At 41.1% G+C, this 21,655-nt stretch overlaps 1 long non-coding RNA gene across 2 annotated transcripts in view; it reads right to left on the reverse strand.

The window, feature by feature from the left end:
• Positions 1-225: 225 nt before the first annotated feature.
• Positions 226-21,655, reverse strand: part of LOC101902831 (uncharacterized) — a 76,484-nt gene continuing 55,054 nt past the window's right edge. Inside the window, exons 3-4 of one of the 2 annotated variants that reach the window (XR_009495641.1) lie at positions 21,255-21,337; positions 226-3,442 (exon numbers count right to left, since the gene is read on the reverse strand). This is a non-coding gene — a long non-coding RNA (uncharacterized lncRNA). Of the gene's footprint in view, positions 3,443-4,517; positions 4,908-21,254; positions 21,338-21,655 lie in introns of those variants that run through there. The other variant, XR_235666.5, reaches the window with a different exon arrangement.

The raw sequence follows: 21,655 nt of genomic DNA on the forward strand, positions 1-21,655 counted from the left end.
TTTTAAACTTTACAAAATTGTATTAGTTTTGCCATATCAAAATGAATCCGCCACAGGTATACATGTGTTCCCCATCCTGAACCCTCCTCCCTCCTCCCTCCCCATACCCTCCCTCTGGGTCGTCCCAGTGCACTAGCCCCAAGCATCCAGTATTGTGCATCGAACCTGGACTGGTGACTCGTTTCATACATGATATTATACATGTTTCAATGCCATTCTTCCAAATCTTCCCACCCTCTCCCTCTCCCACAGAGTCCATAAGACTGTTCTATACATCAGTGTCTCTTTTGCTGTCTCGTATGCAGGGTTATTGTTACCATCTTTCTAAATTCCATATATATGCGTTAGTATACTGTATTGGTGTTTTTCTTTCTGGCTTACTTCACTCTGTATAATAGGCTCCAGTTTCATCCACCTCATTAGAACTGACTCAAATGTATTCTTTTTAATGGCTGAGTAATACTCCATTGTGTGTATGTACCACAGCTTTCTTATCCATTCATCTGCTGATGGGCATCTAGGTTGCTTCCATGTCCTGGCTATTATAAACAGTGCTGCGATGAACACTGGGGTACACGTGTCTCTTTCCCTTCTGGTTTCCTCAGTGTGTATGCCCAGCAGTGGGATTGCTGGATCATAAGGCAGTTCTACTTCCAGTTTTTTAAGGAATCTCCACACTGTTCTCCATAGTGGCTGTACTAGTTTGCATTCCCACCAACAGTGTAAGAGGGTTCCCTTTTCTCCACACCCTCTCCAGCATTTATTACTTGTAGACTTTTGGATCACAGCCATTCTGACTGGTGTGAAATGGTACCTCATTGTGGTTTTGATTTGCATTTCTCTGATAATGAGTGATGTTGAGATCTTTTCATGTGTTTGTTAGCCATCTGTATGTCTTCTTTGGAGAAAGGTCTATTTAGTTCTTTGGCCCATTTTTTGATTGGGTTATTTATTTTTCTGGAGTTGAGCTGTAGGAGTTGCTTGTATATTTTTGAGATTAGTTGTTTGTCAGTTGCTTCATTTGCTATTATTCTCTCCCATTCTGAAGGCTGTCTTTTCACCTTGCTAATAGTTTCCTTTGATGTGCAGAAGCTTTTAAGGTTAATTAGGTCCCATTTGTTTATTTTTGCTTTTATTTCCAGTATTCTGGGAGGTGGGTCATAGAGGATCCTGCTGTGATGTATGTCAGAGAGTGTTTTGCCTATGTTCTCCTCTAGGAGTTTTATAGTTTCTGGTCTTATGTTTAGATCTTTAATCCATTTTGAGTTTATTTTTGTGTATGGTGTTAGAAAGTGTTCTAGTTTCATTCTTTTACAAGTGGTTGACCAGATTTCCCAGCACCACTTGTTAAAGAGATTGTCTTTAATCTATTGTATATTCTTGCCTCCTTTGTCAAAGATAAGGTGTCCATATGTGCGTGGATTTATCTCTGGGCTTTCTATTTTGTTCCATTGATCTACAAAAAGCTATATACTTTTAATGTTTTTCTTAGATGACTATTCAATTCAGCCAAGTTTTTAATGACTTTGAAAAAAAAAAAAGGTGATGACTAACATCCTCCAGAAAGATTGTATTCAATGTGTATTCAACTCACATCCTCAACAGCAGCATATGAAGACACCCTCCCCCTTGACTGCTATTCAGCTGGCAAGCACCAGAGGAACACATACTATTTTATGGCTGGCATCAGTTCTGAGAGGTTAGTGTCTTGTACTATACTGGTTGTTAAGATATTTTGAATATGTTTCCTAGAAGCTCCCTATATGCTGGTTTACCTTGGGAATCATAAAATTTTCATATTTTTGCAAAATTGATAAATTGAAAATAATTTGATTGAATTTCTTTAATTCTGAGTGGGGTTTGAGTATGATTTCATTTTTAAGCATTAAAAAATGTTTTCTTTTTATCCAGGTAGTCTGCACAGTGAATATTTAATGAAACCATAAGAATTTAAAATGAAAAGCATCAGTCCCTAGCACTATCTCAGTCCTGTTCCCCAAGACAACCAAGTTACTCTTGTAATATTTTCTGATTTTAGTTGTGTGATTCTCAGAATCTTTAAATCTACTCAATACCTAGTAAATAATATACATAAATCCTTATTTCTTGAAAGTGAAAGTGAAGTCACTCAGTCGTGTCCGACCTCTTTGCAACCCCATGGACAGTAGCCTACCAGGCTCCGCCGTCCATGGGGTTTTCTAGGCAAGAATACTGGAGTGAGCTGTCATTTCCTACTCCAGGGGATCTTCCTGATCCAGGGATCAAACCCAGGTCTCCTGCATAGATGTGTCCCTTAAAAAAACCATTTTTTAACTTTCTGTCACTGTATTGCACTCATGAGTACATGGGTACTCAAAGATATTTGTTAAGGGTTAGTTTATAAAATGGAAGAGCATGTCTAAGGAAAGAAGTTCAACTCAGCTTCATAGGTATTTCCATCTACTTCTGCACTTTCCCATTTGTTTCATTTTAAAGATGATAGATCATCTTCTATCTTCCATATAGTCATGTCATTCTTTTTATCTTTATCAGTTCCTTTTGTAACTTTCAATAATATACTTACAATATGAGCCTAAGATTCTTACTAAAATAAGAATCTTAGGCGCATAGTCTTATCCTCTTCTGTCCTTTTTCCCTTTCCACTTGCCATGTTGTATCATCTATACCCAACAACTTCCACATTGTCAAGACTCATGTTATTTATCATTTATATTCTGCTCTGAAATGGTACATGCATCTGTGCTGTGTCAATACTTTAATTCTAAAAGCTAAAACTCAATAAAATCCTTATATTATTATGACCGTTTAAAAACTTCACTGTAGATCCAAGTAATGGTCTAAGTTTATATCTCCCTTTCTTGTTCCTTCTAGAGCTTCTAATTGCTTATTTATTCTGGCATTGTTGGTTTTATTGCAACTTTATATTTTTTTCCCATTCTCCAAAGAATACTAGGAAATGTATGAAACTTCCTTTTCCAAGATACCTCCTTCTTGGACAGTTAGCTCCCTAACAGTGATTGTTTTCTAGGTTGCTGCATTAGCTGCATTCTGGAACTTCCCTTTGTCATTCTCCTGGTTTCAGTTCACTGTGTCTCAGATCCTGATATCGCTCATCTCTAAATATAACTGCCTGAGAAAGGCCTTAGGAGAGAGAAACTTGGTCTGAAAATATTTTCATTACATTTAATTTATAATTAGACTGAGCACAAAATTTCCAGATAATAGTATTAGAATATTTTTGTTGTGAGTGGCAGAAAACTTGGTGTACAAAGAGAAGGGTAGGGGGTTTCTGGTGAAAATAACCAAAGAGTCTAGAGTTGAATTGTCTTCAGGTATGGTTCAATCCACAGGTTCATAGAGTTTTACCGGCTTTGGCTCTGCTTTTTTTTAAGTTGATTCTCTCCTTTCCCCCACCCACTGCATGGTGATCAGGGAATATGATCTGCATTTAAAAAAATAATTTTTGACATTAATTGAAATATACATGCTCAATTTATATCAAAGAAGTCTTATTATTTTCCCAGATTCTATAAATACATTTATATTGTATTTCAAAAGCCCAGCTTTATTTGTTTTCCTTAGCATTTTTCTGATCTATCTTTCCCCCTTATTTGCTCTATTCCCACAGCCCCCTATTGGGCTCCAGTAGTTGTGATGGAGACCATTTTAAATTCAAAGCATTCCTTGGACTATGTGTGGTATAGAATCTCTATTAACCTACACCTAGGAGTCTGGTGCATGGGTACTCAAAGATATTTGTTAAAAGGGTTAGTTTATAAAATGGAAGAGCTTGTCTAAAGAAAGAAGTTCAACTCTGCTTCATAGGTATTTCCATCTACTTCTGCACTTTCCCATTTGTTTCATTAAAAAAAAATTCTCTTCAGCTATTTGTAATCAGTATCTAATTTTTAGTGGGAATATCTCAGGGACAGAAGAAATACCTCACTGACCGTGTTTTTGCCTGCTGTTTTTACCCACCCAAATTCTCACTATTCATTTTCTAAGAGTGCAGAAAACCTGTGGAAAAAAGATTCGTATTCACAACTAAAGTAAAGGAACTCACGGAGTGTCCGTTTTCTCAGACTCCCAGAGTCCTAACGACAGGCACCTGGAGCAGCCCATCTGAACTCACAAACAGGGTGGCGTTGCTCAGGAGTCAGCCTGAGGCCTCTCTCCTACAGACACTTCGAGGTACAGAGCGAGGGGATGCAGAGGGATGGCAGAGGTTCAGGGGCACCAGGTCTGCTCCCCTTAGAAACATCATCAAAGGGCCTGACCCCTTGGAAATTTGTCTGCTTGATTTATGGAGCAAGTCTAGCCTCACCCAGAAAAATTTCTCTTTCCCCCAAAATGAACCTTCTGTATTCAGACTTTTTTTTTTTTCTTTTTCTTTTTAAAGACACAACTCTTCCCAACTCCAGTGAGTTAGGCATAATTTGAATTTGTCATATGGTGCTGATATACAGAAGGTTTTGTCTGGCTGTTAATACTGACAAAAGGAATTGAGGTTTTCCCAGTAGAATGAACAATCTGTATTTAATGAAAGCAAGATTCTAAAAATTGGCTTCTACAACATGTAGGTCTTATAAAATTGTACATGGCTCAGGGACCATTTGGATGATATACAGGCGTGAGCTATTTTATCCAAAGACATCTTCTTAGTGATTCCAGTTGAGGTCCAGGGCTAAGGACTTCACATAAATCTCATCTGAGACAGACCCCAGGTAGATCTTCCCTTCAGTCGGCATTCCTGTGTTCTGTGTGGCTCATTTCATTTTTTGACAGAGTAATAATCACAAAGTTGTGGTCAGGTATTGATTTTCAAATGGTCATATTTCTTAATGAACTCACTCCACAGTCTGCTGGGTGGGAGATGCTACTCACTCAATGGCTAGTTCTGTTTTATTCTGGAATGAGAAAAACATTATTTTGGATCTCATTCTAAGCATCTCTTCAAGAAATCACCTTCACACTTGAATTTGAAACAAATCAAAGCATCTGGGCTAGTACACTGAGTGTCACTGATGTTTTCCTGTTTTATTCTTTCTAACCGAAGCAAAATTAGAAAGCTTTCCTTCCTCCAAATTGTAGGCAACATAAAAGATTAGAATAGACTGAAAAAGAAAACTTAGTTTCTAAAAAATTCTACTTCTAGGAATTTAATTAGCTATTATACACACACACACACACACACACACACACACACACACACACATACATATATATGCTGCTAAGTCGCTTCAGTCGTGTCCGACTCTGTGCAACCCCATAGACAGCAGCCCACTAGGCTCTGCCGTCCCTGGGATTCTCCAGGTAAGAATACTGGAGTGGGTTGCCATTTCCTTCTCCAATGCATGAAAGTGAAAAGTGAAAGTGAAGTCGCTCAGTCGTGTCCGACCCTTAGCATGGACTGAAGCCTACCAGGCTCTTCCGTCCATGGGATTTTCCAGGCAAGAGTACTGGAGTGGGGTGCCATTGCCTTCTCCGACATATATATATATGTATATTTTAAAAGTCTAGCTATGAAAAGATCTTCAGTCAGCATTTTATTTAATTAAAAAACACCCTGGAAACTACTTAAATCCAAGTAATAAAGGGCTACATACATGCTAAGTTGCTTAAGTCGTGTCCGACTCTTTGCAATCTCATGGACTGTAGCCTGCCAGGCTCCTCTGTCTATGGGATTCTCCGGGCAAGAATCCTGGAGTGGGTTGCCATGCCTTCCTCCAGGGCACCTTCCCGACCCAGGGATCAAACCTGCATCTCTTATGTCTCCTGCATTGGCAGGTGGGTTCTTTACCACTAGCGCTACCTGGGAAGCCCAATAAAGGGCTACTGAAATATATTGTAGAATATATAGCATATATATAGCCTCTGACAGAACAGGATTCTTTGCAGTTGTTAAAAGAAATGAAATTGACCTATTTGCGTTAACAGAGGACGTTCTTCAAGACATCTCATGTGAAAATAAGGCAGGTGAAGTACTATGGGTATTAATTGTGTGATCCCCTCTGTGAAAAAATTTATATATGTGCATGTGTGTGTGTGCATGTTTTGTGCAATGCATGATTTGATATATGAGCAAAATATTTTCTAAAAGAACTGTAAGAAACTACCAATAACAGGGTAAGAATGATCAAATGAAGAAGGAGAATATTACTTTTCACATTACAACTTTCTGTAATGCTTGAATTATGTACCTGAATTAATTTTTTAAAAACATGTTATCAGAGGTTATCTATGGGTAGGTTTATAGAACATTATTAGTATCTTCTTTATAGTTTATACATTAAAGAAAATCAGCAAATATTATTTTAAAAACCTAATTATGGGGATATTATAGTCTTAACAACAGCAAGTAAGACGGTTAAATTTCAAAGTTTAGTTGTTTCTTTAATACAACTTATAAATTCAAGCCTTTCCAATCTAACACAAATGATGCTTGTGCAAGAAAACTTTTGCTCTGGTATGTGAAATAGGCTTGAGAAGAGAAAGTTGTTTTAAAGTGTAATAATCTTAAATCAGGGTTTTCAAAAATACATTTTTGCAAAAATATCAATGCATAATGATTTCAAGAAAAATACATGAAATGAATCAACTGCAGACAAAATGCATTTCTGAGTGCTTTTCTTTAGTTGCACACATGTTGGTCAGAAAAAAAGTTAAATTTAAAGATTTTTCTCAAACATACCGTAGTTTGGCACAATCCTTAAGAAATACCATCAAATGAGGACACTGAAACATACTGCATGTTTTCCTTTCATGAAGCAGTTAAGTCATTGTGCATTTCTTTCCCTATACCTGATAGTTTCAACTCTGTGTTTAAAATGTCTTGAATCCAGCCCTGATCATTCACTTAAGACACAGTAACACTGTTCTCCGGTATCTGTACAGAGCAGCAGAGAGAACACAAAGCATTCACACTCCCCTCAGACTCGCTGATTAATTGATTGATTAAAAAGTGACATGGAAGTTGATTCTGGTATACATCACTCCCATAAAATTAATGATCACCTCAAGAGTGGTTTTAGTCCATATTCAACAGGACCTGGGCAGTGATTTTCATTCTATTTCATGTTTTTCTCTGATTAAAAATAGACTTATCTCTTCCTCTAAGTTGAATTTCAAAGTCCAGTTGCTGTGATTGCTTGGTAAGAAAGGTGTGAATCATATTTGCATCTGTGAATTGTGAAGAATTTTAGTTTTTGATGGTGAATAAAAAGGGGAAAGCGAGATGTGCTTTGGCTAGACACAGAGCTTCCAGGAAGCCTAGAGGTCTGTACCTTTGCTCAGAGTTCTACAGAGTCCTAGGAGATTTAAAAGCATTCCTCTTCTCACTAAGCAATGCCTCAGAGGGTGCCAAGTCTCACCATAGTTTTTCAGATTGCTTAATATGAGTAGTCAAATTTAGGACAAAAGTCTCTGTTATTTCCAGGGAGAATATTTTAACAATGTTTTGTAGGAGTTGACTTGCTCCAAATGCATTTCATTAAATATGAAATGGGCTTCCCTTGTGGCTCAACTGGTAAAGAATCAGCTTGCAATGTGGGAGACGTGGGTTCAATCCATGTTGGGAAGATCCCCTGGAGAAGGGAAAGGCTACCTACCCACTCCAGGGTTCTGGCCTGGAGAATTCGATGGACTGTACAGTCCATGGGGTCACAAAGAGATGAAACACCAAATAATTCCTGATGAAATACCTGCTCAGGTCATAGTTGGGGTCTCAGGATAGACCCTAAGTCCACTGCTAGTCACATCACTGAATGTTTTCTTCATTGCATCAGAGTGGCAACTCATTAAACTTCATGAATTTTTCAAAAAAAAAGTTTTTCTCATTCTGGTTCTTAGTGGTCTCCCAAACCACTTCAGTATTCTTGCCTTGAGAACCCCATGAACAGTATGAAAAGGTAAAATGATAGGATACTGAAAGAGGAACTCCCCAGGTCAGTAGGTGCCCAATATGCTACTGGAGACCAGTGGAGAAATAACTCCAGAAAGAAGGAAAGGATGGAGCCAAAGGAAAAACAATACCCAGTTGTGGATGTGACTGGTGATAGGAGCAAGGTCCGATGCTGTAAAGAGCAATATTGCATAGGAACCTGGAATGTTAGGTCCATGAATCAAACCAAATTGGAAGTGGTCAAACAGGAGATGGCAAGAGTGAACGTCAACATTCTAGGAATCAGCGAACTAAAATGGACTGGAATGGGTGAATTTAACACAGATGACCATTATATCTACTACAGCGGGCAGGAATCCCTTAGAAGAAATGAAGTAGCCATCATGGTCAACAAAGAAGTCCAAAATGCAGTACTTGGATGCAATCTCAAAAACAACAAGATTATCTCTGTTCGTTTCCAAGGCAAACCATTCAATAAGAAGCTGAAGTTGAACAGTTCTATGAAGACCTACAAGACCTTTTAGAACTAACACCCAAAAAAGATGTCCTTTTCATTATAGGGGACTGGAATGCAAAAGTAGGAAGTCAAGAAACACCTGGAGTAACAGGCAAATTTGGCCTTGGAATACGCAATGAAGCAGGTCAAAGGCTAATAGAATTTTGCCAAGAGAATGCACTGGTCATAACAAAAACCCTCTTCCAACAACACAAGAGAAGACTCTACACATGGACATCACCAGATGGTCAACACTGAAATCATATTGATTATATTCTTTGCAGCCAAAGATGGAGAAGCTCTATACAGTCAGCAAAAACAAGACCAGGAGCTGACTGTGGCTCAGATCATGAACTCCTTATTGCCAAATTCAGACTTAAATTGAAGAAAGTAGGGAAAACCACTAGACCATTCAGGTATGACCTAAATCAAATCCCTTATGATTATACAGTGGAGTGAGAAATAGATTTAAGGGACTAGATCTGATAGACAGAGTGCCTGATGAACTATGGAATGAGGTTCGTGCCATTGTACAGGAAACAGGGATCAAGACCATCCCCATGGAAAGAATGCAAAAAAGCAAAATGGCTGTCTGGGGAGGCCTTACAAATAGCTGTGAAAAGCAGAGAAGTGAAAAGCAAAGGAGAAAAGGAAAGATATAAGCATCTGAATGCAGAGTTCCAAAGAATAGCAAGAAGAGATAAGAAAGCCTTCCTCAGCCATCAGTGCAAAGAAATAGAGGAAAACAACAGAATGGGAAAGACTAGAGATCTCCTCAAGAAAATTAGAGATACCAAGGGAACATTTCATGCAAAGATGGGCTCAATAAAGGACAGAAATGGTATGAACCTAACAGAAGCAGAAGAGATTAAGAGGTGGCAAGAATACACAGAAGAACTGTATAAAAAAGATCTTCACGACCAATATAATCACGATGGTATGATCACTCACCTAGAGTCAGACATCCTGGAATGTGAAGTCAAGTGGTCCTTAGGAAGCATCACTATGAACAAAGCTAGTGGAGGTGATGGAATTCCAGTTGAGCTATTTCCAATCCTGAAAGACGATGTTGTGAAAGTGCTGCACTCAATATGCCAGCAAATTTGGAAAACTCAGCAGTGGCCACAGGACTGGAAAAGGTCAGTTTTCATTCCAATCCCAAAGAAAGGCAATGCCAAAGAATGCTCAAACTACCACACAACTGCACTCATCTCACACGCTAGTAAAGTAATGCTCAAAATTCTCCAAGCAGGCTTCAGCAATACGTGAACCGTAAACTTCCAGATGTTCAAGCTGGTTTTAGAAAAGGCAGAAGAACCAGAGATCAAATTGCCAACATCCGCTGGATCATCGAAAAAGCAAGAGAGTTCCAGAAAAACATCTATTTCTGCTTTATTGACTATGCCAAAGCCTTTGACTGTGTGAATCATAATAAACTGTGGAAAATTCTGAAAGAGATGGGATTACCAGACCACCTGACCTGCCTCTTGAGAAACCTATATGCAGGTCAGGAAGCAACAGTTAGAGCTGGTCATGGAACAACAGACTGGTTCCAAATAGGAAAAGGAGTACGTCAAGACTGTATATTGTCACCCTGCTTATTTAACTTCTGTGCAGTGTACATCATGAGAAACGCTGGGCTGGAAGAAGCACAAGCTGGAATCAAGATTGCCGGGAGAAATATCAATAACCTCAGAGATGCAAATGACACCACCACCCTTATGGCAGAAAGTGAAGACGAACTAAAAAGCCTTTTGATGAAAGTGAAAGAGGAGAGTGAAAACGTTGGCTTAAAGCTCAACATTCAGAAAATGAAGATCATGGTCTCTGGTCCCACCACTTCATGGGAAATAGATGGGGAAACAGTGGAAACAGTGTCAGACTTTATTTTGGGGGCTCCAAAATCACTATAGATGGTGACTGCAGCCATGAAATTAAAAAACGCTTACTCCTTGGAAGGAAAGTTATGAGCAACCTAGGTAGCATATTCAAAAGCAGAGACATTACTTTGCGAACAAAGGTCCATCTAGTCAAGGCTATGGTTTTACCAGTGGTCATGTATGGATGTGAGAGTTGGACTGTGAAGAAAGCTGAGCACCAAAGAATTGATGCTTTTGAACTGTGGTGTTGGAGAAGACTCTTGTGAGTCCCTTGGAATCAAGGAGATCCAACCAGTCCATCCTAAAGGAGATCAGTCCTGGGTGTTCATTGGAAGGACTGATGCTGAAGCTGAAACTCTAATACTTTGGCCACCTCATGCGAAGAGTTGACTCATTGGAAAAGATCCTGATGCTGGGAGGGATTGGGGGCAGGAGGAGAAGGGGATGACAGAGGATGAGATGGCTGGATGGTATCCCCGACTCGATGGACGTGACTTTTACTGAACTCCAGCAGTTGGTGATGGACAGGGAGGCCTGGTGTGCTGTGATTCATGGTGTCGCAAAGAGTCGGACACGACTGAGCGACTGGACTGAAGTGTAACCTTGCTTCTGACCTTGATCCACTCCTCAATGACACTCAATTTTAAATCTAGTTCAGTCACATTTGAAGTACTGTTCTAGGCCTTAACCCTGTGTTGCCTATCTTGGTTGTGATAAACTTAACATTACTTCATTTTGAGCCAACCCCTGCCCCAGTCCTATTTCCATCTGCCACAAGATGTTGTGAATCTGCATCCAAAGTGGGAGTTTGCTTGGACCATTTGTGTCTCTTTAAAGGTCTTGAAAGTAAGTATGTTTATTATCTTTGGCTTTGAAGACACCAGGCTTGCTTACCTCCCATGACATTTTGTCCTTGTATATCCTTGTATGTGAACAGTTTTGCAGCAGCAAAACTCCATCTCTCAAGGACCTTGGCAGCAGGGCAGTGAGTAATGGTTTTCAGAGAAAAATCTCTTTCTGAACTCATTTTGCTTCCCATCTCCTGGCCCCCGAACGACTGTTACTAACAACAATCAGACGTCATTTCTTCTCCCGCAGATGATCTTGTTTTTAGATGAACATCTTCAGTAGAGCAAGTTGACAGATAATTTGCCCTCATCTTTCAATTATCTCCATTGTTTGCTATCACCAAGTATAGTGTTAGTTGCTTGGACATGTCTGACTCTTTGCAATCCCATGGACTGTAGCCCGCCAGGCTCCACTATTCATGCTATTCTCCAGGCAAGAATACTGGAGTGGGTTGTTGGGGTTGTGATTGTTCAGTTGCTCAGTAGTGTCTGACTCTTTGCAGCCCCACTGACTGCAGCATGCCAGGCTTCCCTGTCCTTCACCATCTCCCAGAGCTTGCTCAAACTCATGGTCATTGAGTTGGTGTTGCCATCCAACCATCTCTCTGTCATCCTTTTCTCCTCCTGACTTCAATATTTCCCAGTATCAGGATCTTTTCTAATGAATCGGCTCTTTGCATCAGATAGCCAAAGTATTGGAGCTTCAGCTTCAGCATCAACCCTTCCAATGAATATTCAGGATTGATTTCCTTTAAGTTTGACTGGTTTGATCTCCTTGCAGTCCAAGGGACTGTCAAGAGTCTTCTCCAACACCACAGTTAAAAAGCATCAATTCTCCAGTACTCAGCTCTCTTTATTGTCCAACTCTCGCATCTATACATCACTACTGGAAAAACCATAGCTTTGGCTATATTGACCTTTGTCGGCAAAGTGATGTCTCTGCTTTTTAATACACTGGAGTGGGTAGCCATTCCCTTCACAAGGAATCTTCCTGACCCAGGGATTGGGCCTGGGTCTCCCGCATTGCAGACAGATTCTTTACTGTGTGAACCACCATGCTGCTGCTGCTGCTGCTGCTAAGTAGCTTCAGTCGTGTCCGACCCTGTGCGACCCCATAGACAGCAGCCCACCAGGCTCCCCCGTCCCTGGGATTCTCCAGGTGAGAACACTGGAGTGGGTTACCATTTCCTTCTCCAATGCATAAAAGTGAAAAGTGAAAGTGAAGTTGCTCAGTCGTGTCCGACTCTTCGTGATCCCATAGACTGCAGCCCACCAGGCTCCTCCGTCCATGGGATTTTCCAGGCAAGAGTACTGGAGTGGGGTGCCATTGCCTTCAGACTCTCATTTCCTCATGTCTTTGAAGGTGTATCTCTATCTTTAGCCTTCTTTCAGAAGAAGATTTTTCTACCTTCTTGCTTCAGCTAGTTTTTGACCTAGATTCCTCTACTCTCCCAAAAGCCAATATTCCACCCCCATCCCAAATCCTCAGGAAAGGAGCACAAGTAGGTTTCTGCCTCCAAACAGCATAATATGGAGAGAAGCGGTCCACTGATCTCTACTCTTCTACCAACCTACCCTCTAACACATGCCCCCACAGCTGTATGGCAGACCACATCCTAGCAGAGCCTGGCATGGATTCTAGAGAAAAAGGAGCTGGGCTCAGGGTCAAGATGAAACCTGAAGATACTATTTCTCTGAGCATAACCGGCCCTTTATGGTGGATGCATTTGCACAGTCTGGGGATAATCTCTTTGTCCAGGAGCAGACCTGAATTTAGAGGAGAAGTCTAGAATGGAGCAAATAACGCTTCTCTGCTATTCCAGTTACCAATTTGCTTTCCCAATGTAAGTAAGCAGAAATTACTTGCTAATCACTTAGAGACCAGGAATTGCAGACCTGATGCATGCAAATCAACCACAGTATTGTTTTCTAGCACAGTTTCTTTAAAAAAATCATTTGAATTTGAATGCCTTCTCCAGTTTACCTTAGCCTGGAGATAACACTTGCTTATCCTCAAGTGTTTTGAGTTTACACTTGCTTGGACTTCAGTTTAGTTCAGTTCAGCCACTCAGTTGTCTCCAACTCTTTGCGACCCCATGAACTGCACCATGCCAGGCTTCCCTGTCCATCACCACCTCCTGGAGGTTGGTCAAACTCACGTCCATCAAGTCGGTGATACCATGCAACCATCTTACCTTCTGTTGTCTGTCCCCTTCTCCTCTTGCCCTGAATCTTTCCCAGCATCAGGGTCTTTTCCAATGAGTCAGTTCTTCACATCAGGTGGCCAAAGTATTAGAGTTTCAGCTTCAGCATCAGTCCTTCCAATGAATATTCAGGGTTGATTTCCTTTAGGATTGACTGATTTGATCTCCTTGCAGTCCAAGGGACTCTCAAGAGTCTTCTCCAACACCACAGTTCAAAAGTATCAATTCTTAGGTGCTCAGCTTTCTTTATAGTCCAACTCTCACATCCATACGTCACTACTAGAAAAATCATAGACGGACCTTTGTTGGCAAAGGAATGTCTCTGCTTCTTAATATGCTGTTTAGATTGGTCATAGCTTTTCTTTCAAGGAGCAAGCATCTTTTAATTTCATGGCTGCAGTCACCATCTGCAGTGATTTTGGAGCCCAAGAAAATAAAGTCTGTCACTGTTTCCATTGTTCCGCTGTCTATTTGCCATGAAGTGATGGGACCGGATGCCCTGATCTTTGTTTTTTGAATGTTGAGTTTTAAGCCAAATTTTTCACTCTCCTCTTTCACTTTCATCAAGAGGCTCTTTGGTTTTTCTTTGCTTTCTGCCATTAGGGTGGTATCATCTGCATATCTGAGGTTATTGATATAACCCATGGACTTAACAAGCATATTAATTGAGGAACTTTTGAGTTCTCAGCTCTGCATTAGGCATTACAGAGATGCCTTAGACAGATGAGGCAAAGGCCACAAACTTCTTCATAGTAAAATTTCCTGGGACTTAGACTCTCAAAAGGGGCTTCCCTGGGGCTTGGATGGTAAAGAATCTGCCTGCAATGCAGGAGACCTAGGTTTGATCCCTGGGTTAGGAATATTCCCTGTGAAGGGAATGGCTATTCACTCCAGTGAATAGCCATATTCCTGCCTGGAAAGTTCCATGGACAGAGGAACCTGGTGGGCTATAGTCCACGGAGTCACAAAGAGTCAGACACAAATGGAGACTATACTTTCACTTTTCACTTTAGGATCTCAAGAAGACAAAGCAGGAAATATATTAGTGACAAAGTTAAGGGAATTTGAGCCAAGGGGTCAATGTTGGCCAACAGAGCTGGGGAGGCATCTTCATATATGAGGAAAGGATTGTTGAAGGGTAAGGAGGGATTGTGAATAGAGAAAGGCAATCAAAGATTCATGAGCCAAGATATAAATCTGTGGGCAGGTCCTTGAGGGTTTAAGATGAGGAGAGCCTTGTCTGAGTAGCAGGGTTTGTGTGAAGGAGTTTCAGGAGTTGCAGATTCTTTTCACATCGACAGTGGTTCTTGTCTCCTTTTAATACTCCCGTATTCAGTATTTAGATGATGTGATTTTTGTCTAACTGCACTGCCAAGCATCCCTCCTCCAAACCACATCAACCAAAACAAGACTTTAGATTTACTTTTCTGTGGTATTCTCCCATTATAATCCTCTGGCTTTTCACACCCAGGAGGCCTTTCCACAGCCATGCTATCAGGCACATGAAAGATTTTCCTGTAGAGCCCGAGCCATATATGAATCTGCCCAAGGCCAAATCTAACAGAGGAGACAATGTAAATGCCAAATGAATATCTGAATAGTCAATTCAGGTTTACATCATATACCATGCACTGAATTTCTAAGGCAGGATAGCTTATTTTTATGATCAATCATTGCACTAATGTGTTGTTAATCACATTTATCTCAGGTTATGATTATTTAACAGTTAATTGTTGGAACGAAGAGGCATCATTCACTTTCTTATCCTTTAGGCTAATTTGGCTGTTCACAGTTATGAGGTTCCTTTGAAAAATACTGGTAGCTTCTAGTAATTATAGATCTATGTCCTCTCCCTTATCCAACTCACCACCAGGATGCTTTTGAACTGTGGTGTTGAAGAAGACTAAATACTGGTAGCTTCTAGTAGTTATAGATCTATGTCCTCTCCCTTATCCAACTCACCACCAGGATGCTTTTGAACTGTGGTGTTGAAAAAGACTCTTGAGAGTCACTTGGACTGCAAGGAGATCAAACAAGTCTATCCTAAAGGAAATCAACCCTGAATATTCATTGGAGGGACTGATGCTGAGGTTGAAGTCCAATACTTTGGCCACTTGGTGCAAAGCATTGACTCATTAGAAAAGACCCCGATGCTGGGAAAGATTGAAGGCAGGAGGAGAAGGGGATGACAGAGGATGAAATGGTTGGATGGCAACACTGACTCAATGAACGTGAGTTGGAACAAGCTCCAGGAGATGGTGAGGGATAGGGAGGCCTGGTGTGGTGCAGTCAATGGGGTCATAAAGAGTCAGACATGACTGAGCGACTGAACAACAACAACAACAACAGGCGAGAAAAGGCCAGGGCACAATTTTTGAAAGAATGACAAGCCCAAGGACACAACATAAATGGATTAGAATGAAATGGGTCAAAGATGGCAGACAAGTCAACTTAACTAGACCTTGAACCTCAATCCGAAAGCAAAATGACATACCCAGAGGCACCATGACAGTTTTAAGGCCAACTGTTAAAAGACCAAAAAGTGGGTGATGGCCCAATTCTTGGAAATCTCCACCCTCTCCCCAAAATTGTTGGAATAATCCTCCCACTCATTAACCTATGAAATTACCTAGTCCATAAAATGGCTACCCTGGTAACTCAGATGATAAAGAATCTGCCTGCAATGCAGGAGACCTAGGTTCAATCCCTGGGTGGGGAAGATCCCCTGGAGAAGGAAATGGCAACCCACTCCAGTATTCTTGCCTGGAGGATTCCAAGGGCAGAAGAGCCTGGTGGGCTACATACAGCACATAGAGTCACAAAGTGTCAGGCAAGACTCACACAAAATCTAACCATGCCACCTTTCTAGGCTGCACTCATCCTCTGTGATGGCCCACACTCTGTGGAGTGTATTTCTCTCTGAATAAATTCACTTCTTACCTACCACTTTGTCTCTCACTGAATTCTTTCTGTGATGAGACATTAAAAACCTGAGCTTCATTACACCTGAAACCAGGTCTGTGATCTCAGTTGGAAGACTGGGTTTTGGCTGGGTTCACGTCCCAGGCATGTGGGTTCAAGTCCCAATTTGAGGAAAACAATTTCAAAAGCACATCTAAGATCAAATTCTGCTACATCAGTTCAGTTCAGTCACCCAGTCGTGTCCGACCCCATGCACTGCACCATGCCAGGCCTTCCTGTCCAATACCAACTCCCGGAGTTTACTCAAACTCATGTCCTTTGAGTTGGTGATGACATCCAACCATCTCATCCTCTGTCGTCCCCTTCTCCTCCCACCTTCAATCTTTCCCAGCATCAGGGTCTTTTCAAATGAGTCAGCTCTTCACATCAGGTGGCCAAAGTATTGGAGTTTCAGCTTCAACATCAGTCCTTCCAATGAACATTCAGGACTGATTTCCTTTAGGATGGACTTGTTTGATCTCCTTGCAGTCCAAGGGACTCTCAAGAGCCTTCTCCAACACCACACTTCAAAAGCATCAATTCTTCTACTGGAAAAACCATAGCCTTGACTAGACAGACCTTTGTTGGCAAAGTAATGTCTCTGCTTTTTAACATGCTGTCTAGATTGGTTATAACTTTTCTTCCAAAGAGTAAGCGTCTTTTAATTTCATGGCTGCAGTCACCATCTGCAGTGATTTTGGAGCCCCCCAAAATAAAGTCTGACAATGTTTCCACTGTTTCTCCACCTATTTGCTATGAAGTGATGGGACCAGATGCCATGATCTTCATTTTCTGACTGTTGAGCTTTAAGCCAACTTTTTCACTCTCCTGTTTCACTTTCACCAAGAGGCTCTTTAGTTCCTCTTCACTTTCTGCCATTAAAGGTGGTGTCATCTGTATATCTGAGGTTATTGATTTTTCTCCCATTGATAGTGTCTTATACTGATAATGTTTCCTGTGGAGGTACGGGTCGGCAGTGGTCTGCCACAGGGACAGGGGCTCTGGGTGTGGGTATGGTATAAGTCCTCTTGTAGGAGGTCGCCATTAACCCCACAATAGAGCTGCCAGAACTTACATAGGACTGGGAAATAGACTCTTGGAGGGCAACATGCCTTAACACTACTCATTTCTCCAGTGAAAATTTACTTCTAACACTCTCCATGATAAATAATAAACTCTCTGAGGCAGATGGAGATATGATTTGAAGCCCTTGCCTTGGGCTCTTCTGAAGCCTAAATTCTTGATAAGAGTTCTTTATATGTTAATCAACAACTGTTGACAAATCACCCTAAGGCATAGATGAAAGTTAAGTATAAACATAGATATCATCTGGTTTGCCTGTATTCTGGGTACTCCCTCCCTTTAATCCCTAACAGCTGTCCTAAAGCAACCTCCAGGAAAAATATAACCTAAGTCAAATAGCATGCTTGCTATCTATTCATGTGCAACCTTCATGCACATCTCTAGCACTTCCCAACCCCTCTGTCATCCTAATGAGACTGATACCATTGAATTTCTACTATAAAGAAATACAAAAACACCACTGCTGGAATCCAAATCCAAATGATTGATTTCACAGGGATCCAGAGACAAGCTACTTGGATCCATATGTAGCAGATGTGTTGATACATTGTTAAGATCCCCCTTTAGCAATAAAAGACTTGTTCCCTGAGTTGCTGGGAGTTCTGCTGGAAGCAGGCCTTTCAGCAACACCTCCACTCCCACCCCACTTCCCTGGGAATCGCCTAGGCTGAAGACAGCTCCTTCATCCAAGATTACTTCCCAAGGTTACAAGTTCCTGGGGCAATTTGTATCTGAAGACTGATCAATAATAGGTCCTGAAGGGCTGGCCCCCTTGCCTCAGATGCTTGTGATGATGAGTCCCAGATCCAGAACTCCCAACTTGTCTGCCTACCCAATCCTGCTTCCCCGTCTTTGCCCACAGTAATCCCAAGACCACTCCCCAATAAACCTCCTACACACTAATCTTCATTTCAGAGTCTTGCTCTTTTGAAACAATTTACTCTTAAATCATAGGTTTGCAAGGTGCCCATGCATCTTTGCAGCATGTGTAGCATATATTTGTACCAAGAAAGGAGCTGTAAGCATCCTGAAGTGGAGGGACCTAAAGTATAATATTAAACAGGCCTAAAATCCTTGGGCTCCACACCATCTGCATGGTCTATTCTGGGGGAGGAAGGAGGCTCCATTCTGCCTCAGGACCCCAGTTTCTAGCTTTCAGTCACTAATTCAACTGTTCAAAAGATGATCTTTAAGCACTGTCTTAAATTTAGTTTTTACTTGTATGAAAGTTATGCGTGTGCCTGGCTGAAAGAATCAAAAGTTCTACAAAGCTTATTTGACAGAGGTGCTGGTAGAGCCGAATCATGGAAAAAGCAAGAGAGTTCCAGAAAAACATCTATTTCTGTTTTATTGACTATGCCAAAGCCTTTGACTGTGTGGATCACAATAAACTGTGGAAAATTCTGAAAGAGATGGGAATACCAGACCACCTGACCTGCCTCTTGAGAAACCTATATGCAGGTCAGGAAGCAACAGTTAGAACTGGACATGAAACAACAGACTGGTTCCCAATAGGAAAAGGAGTTCGTCAAGGCTGTATATCGTCACCCTGCTTATTTAACTTCTATGCAGAGTACATTATGAGAAACGCTGGACTGGAAGAAGCACAAGCTGGAATCAAGATTGCCGTGAGAAATATCAATAACCTCAGATATGCAGATGACACCACCCTTATGACAGAAAGTGAAGAGGAACTAAAAAGCCTCTTGATGAAGGTGAAAGAGGAGAGTGAAAACGTTGGCTTAAAACTCAACATTCAGAAAATGAAGATCATGGCATCTGGTCCCATTACTTCATGGGAAATAGATGGGGAAACAGTGGAAACAGTGTCAGACTTTATTTTGGGGGGCTCCAAAATCACTGCAGATGGTGACTGCAGCCATGAAACTAAAAGACGCTTACTCCTTGGAAGGAAAGTTATGACCAACCTAGATAGCATATTGAAAAGCAGAGACATTATTTTGCCAACAAAGGTCCATCTAGTCAAGGCTATAGTTTTTCCTGGGGTCATGTATGGATGTGAGAGATGGACTGTGAAGAAAGCTGAGCGCCGAAGAATTGATGCTTTTGAACTGTGGTGTTGGAGAAGACTCTTGAGAGTCCCTTGGACTGCAAGGAGATCCAACCAGTCCATTCTGAAGGAGATCAGCCCTGGGATTTCTTTGGATGGAATGATGCTAAAGCTGAAACTCCAGTACTTTGGCCACCTCATGCGAAGAGTTGACTCATTGGAAAAGACCCTGATGCTGGGAGGGATTGGGGGCAGGAGGAGAAGGGGACGACAGAAGATGAGATGGTTGGATGGCATCACCAACTAGATGGACATGAGTTTGGGCGAACTCTGGGAGTTGGTGATGGACAGGGAGGCCTGGCATGCTGCAATTCATGGGGTCGCAAAGAGTCGAACACAACTGAGTGACTGAACTGAACTGAACTGAACTGGTAGAGCACTGACATCAGTTCTCACCTTCTTTAATAATAGAACTTCTAAGTTTTTGCTGAGCATATGACAACAGCCTTCCCTGCAGCTTGGTCAGGCTATGTGCCCACCATCTGGTCAATAGCTGTGTGCCGTTTCTGGGCCTGTTCCTCCAGGGTATGTACATGAATTCCCTTGAAATATTCCCCCTTCCCACTGGCTGGGATGACAAAAACTCGAATGGCTGCCTTTCTCCCAGAGATGAAAGCTAGACTTTGAGGGTTATAAAGCCAACCTTCCAACCCAGATTGTTTCTCTCTGGACCATATCAAAAAAGGCACATATACCTATCTTATTTAATTAAGCCTCTGTATTTTGAGGTCTTCTTGTTAAAGCAACCTATCCTGCATGTTCATCCAAATAGATATTTTTTTAAAGGACAATCTTGTCCATTCGCTTTTCTTTTTTCCAGAAGCAACTACAACATGTTTAACATACTTCTGATATTTCATCCCTGGGCATTATTAATTGAGTTTCCAGTCTGGAAGATGAATATTCTACTCTTTTTCTCCTTCTCCCCCACCCTCACAATACCAAGTGCACACTTGATATCCACTCTTCCATCTTCCAAGGATATAATGGTTACGTTGTCATTTTGGATAGATAAGATATTTCAGCTCAGTTCATTTCAGTCACTCAGTCATGTCCGACTCTTTGTGACCCCATGGACTGCAGCACTCCAGGCTTCCCTGTCCATCACCAACTCCCAGAGCTTGCTCAAACTTGTGTCCATCGAGTCAATGATGCCATCAAACCATCTCATCCTCTGTTGTCCCCTCCTCCTCCTGCCTTCAATCTTTCCCAACATTAGCATCTTTTCAAGTGAGTCAGTTCTTCGCATTAGGTTGCCAAAGTGTTGGAGTTTCAGCTTTGGCATCAGTCCTTCCAATGAATATTCAGGTCTGATTTCCTTTAGGATTGACTGGTTTGATCTCCTTGCAGTCCAAATGCAAATGGTATATAAAACTGACCTCTGCACTGCACTATGCATGCTTTATCCTTTCTTTGGTAACATTTTGTTTTTCCCTGGAGATGATAGTTAATTTTTTTAAATTTTCTTAGCTTCCTATTGACTTATCATTAATTCAAACCTAAACACTGTTGCATGATCTCCTCTAAATACATTCAAAAGTAATTGGGATGCAATCAGTTTCATTTATTTGAAGAAATATTCCTGGAGCTTTCTGACTAGCTCCATCTGGACTTATTGTTTACTAAGTCTGATGTGTGTGTTTGACCTGCCATCTTTAATTGTACTTTGGGGCCGGTTTTGTAACTTTGGATTGCTAAGCAAGTCTTAATCCCCTGCAAGGGCTGCTAGCTATGTGACACAGCAAGTTTCCTTAGGAGAAGGCCCCCCATGTAAGTGTTCTTGTTGGAAGCTTTCTCCTGAGAACATTTACCAATTTTCTGCACAACGAAGAGATTGCAAGTCTCTCAGCTGGATCAATGTCTTCTTTCTTGGAGTTCAGATCTGAAACTCTTCCTGCATTAGGCAGAAAAAAATGAATGCCAATTAACAGCTTCCTACAAAAAAAAAAAAAAACAAACAAAACCAAAACCCTTTAACTCAAGATACCACTCTTTAATCATTTTAAACCATTCTGCACATGGATATTGGCCAACCTTAAATTTGACAGAATTCTCAAATATTTGGGGTATAGTATTAATACATAATCTTTTGGTCTTTGTCCAAGTTAAAGTTTAGGTATAACTCTTACTGAGAATGCCTGGAATCTGAACAGCCAAGTTTAGAGCTTAAACAACTTCCCCTTCCTCAATGTCTGTTTAACTGCCAACAGAG

This window comes from Bos taurus, chromosome 8, assembly GCF_002263795.3.
Source record: "Bos taurus isolate L1 Dominette 01449 registration number 42190680 breed Hereford chromosome 8, ARS-UCD2.0, whole genome shotgun sequence".
Taxonomy (NCBI): Eukaryota; Metazoa; Chordata; class Mammalia; order Artiodactyla; family Bovidae; genus Bos; species Bos taurus.